The sequence below is a fragment of the Austrofundulus limnaeus genome, unplaced genomic scaffold, assembly GCF_001266775.1.
Source record: "Austrofundulus limnaeus strain Quisiro unplaced genomic scaffold, Austrofundulus_limnaeus-1.0 Scaffold516, whole genome shotgun sequence".
Classification (NCBI taxonomy): domain Eukaryota; kingdom Metazoa; phylum Chordata; class Actinopteri; order Cyprinodontiformes; family Rivulidae; genus Austrofundulus; species Austrofundulus limnaeus.
The window spans coordinates 87,891-89,886 of record NW_013952918.1 but is presented as its reverse complement, the minus strand read 5'-3'; the positions used below and the strand labels follow the sequence as shown (position 1 = coordinate 89,886).

The 1,996-nt window shown below is 43.3% G+C and overlaps 1 protein-coding gene and 1 long non-coding RNA gene across 2 annotated transcripts in view; one reads left to right on the top strand and one right to left on the bottom strand.

Moving 5' to 3' along the window:
• LOC106530402 (uncharacterized) overlaps positions 1-508 on the bottom strand; it is a 12,128-nt gene extending 11,620 nt beyond the window's left edge. The window contains exon 1 of the long non-coding RNA XR_001311782.1: positions 318-508. This is a non-coding gene — a long non-coding RNA (uncharacterized LOC106530402). The remainder of the gene's footprint in view (positions 1-317) is intronic.
• Positions 509-544: 36 nt separating this feature from the next.
• The window catches only part of LOC106530401 (B-cell lymphoma 6 protein), a 5,854-nt gene continuing 4,402 nt past the window's right edge, over positions 545-1,996 (top strand). The window contains exon 1 of the mRNA XM_014026004.1: positions 545-627. The gene's annotated coding sequence lies outside the window, so the exon portion shown is untranslated. The remainder of the gene's footprint in view (positions 628-1,996) is intronic.

The following is a 1,996-nucleotide window of genomic DNA, read 5'->3' as shown; positions in this document are numbered from 1 at the left end:
ACACACACACACACACACACACACACACACACACACACACACACACACACACACACACACAGGGACGCAAGGACGCGCGCGCGCGCACGCACTCGTAGGGGGTTATTCCAAGCGCCACTTCCCAGAATAGCAGCACACACACACACACACACACACACACACACACACACACACACACACACAGGGTGACGTCACTGTACTAATTCTGAGAGTTTAGACGGCTGACTTTCCAACAATGTGAATAGGCTCTGGTCGAGTACAGAAACAACAACACGCCCCTGTTCCCCACGGTATTAATAATAACTCGGTCAGCTGACCTTGCACTTGGACCGTACCACTACAGAGGGGGGGTTCCCACCAGCACAAAACTATCTGGATCGGGTTATAATTCCTCACATTCCACATATTAAAAATTAAAAAGTTATCTTAACGCTACTGTTGGCTCCGGGTTTGTGTTTTTAATCGATGAAAAGCTGCGTGCGTTGCAGACTTACGTCCGGAGACTCCTCCGCCCCGGGCAGAATGGTTCCGCCCTCTGTTGAAATTCCGAGAATTGAGCCGMTGTGTTTCTTAGAACTGGATTCTCAGAACTGGTGATGCTCAGAGTTTCGAGGAAACTTTTATAAGGTGACTTTTTTTTTCCTTCTCTTCCTATTTTCTCAGCATTAGACCAGAAGTGTTGTGAGGRGTAGCTGCGCGGCTCCGTAGCTGCTCCAGGACGTGATTTTTTACCCTGTTTTGTATATTTGGTGAACCATTAACAAGCRTATGCAAAGTGTGGAAGATGAGTTTGACAGCTGTGGGTGGTTTGAGAGGGAAGCACGGCTGTAAGACCGTGCGGAGAGCGTGTTTTACAGAAACAAACGGCAGCTCTGTGACTTGAACTTGGTTTGCTGTTGTGTCTGTTGAAATGTAAAATGTTTCACAAGTTTAAGGGCACGCGCGTTGGGCTCAGTGGTGGCGCAACAGGACCGGTTTGTCTAATTTCCTCTGCGCACTTTGTGTTTGCTTTGCTCGACGAAAAGTCTCTTTTTAATCGACCCAAATGGCTTTTTRCTCTTTGTTTTGACATGAGAAACAGTTGTGAACACTTTAAAAAGAGGTGCATTAAATTCCAGGASAGCTTTATGGACTTGTTCCGGCCTGCTTCGGCCCCTCTCTGTTTCTGTTTCTGCGGATTATTAATCTCGAAGTTACGCAGACAATAAAACTGCTCCTTGAGATCCAAATCCTGGCTTTTCTCCCCTCTTTTTGTTACGGTTTATTCTGTCTCAGAAATGGGAGGTGGGATTTGTGGGGGGAAAAGTGAGTGTTTGCTGGGTGAGTCGAGGTGAGTTGGAACAGGAAACCTGTCCGTGTTCTGGCAGCTAAATCTGAGCAGCAGGACGGAATGTGCTGAACGACGCACACGCGCACGCACACACACACACACACACACACACACACACACACCACAAACACGTACTGAAACTATTACATTGACTAAACTTAGAGTTTACGACTGAGAGGTTTTAAAAAAACTTGTTCATTCTTTTACGTTTGTTACCACTTTAACTTTTTAAAACTTTCTACTTTAAATAAAACTGAACTCGCTGATAAAATAAAAGAATAAAACTCGTGTTTAATAACTAATACAGTTATGACACGCTCATTAAGGCAGGTTACATAAATGTAACTCAGCTCAACAGTAAACAAACTTCTTATTTTTATTATTTGCTGTGGCGCCACCTGCTGTTCAAACTGTGTAAAAACGGTTCAATAGTTTATTTTAATTTAATTTCCACAGGCAGGGGTCACTACAGACACTAACTCAGGGGCCGGGCTTTGATGTTGAWCTGATTACAGATTAGCCAGTTTAGCTTTATGTTGGCTTTTAATGTAATCTGATATATTTTTGTGACCATTTCTGCAAAATTACTACCCAGAAATGACAGATATTTTTTTAATTACTATTGTTTGAATATATTTCTGGGATAATAGGAGCAGATATAAGATT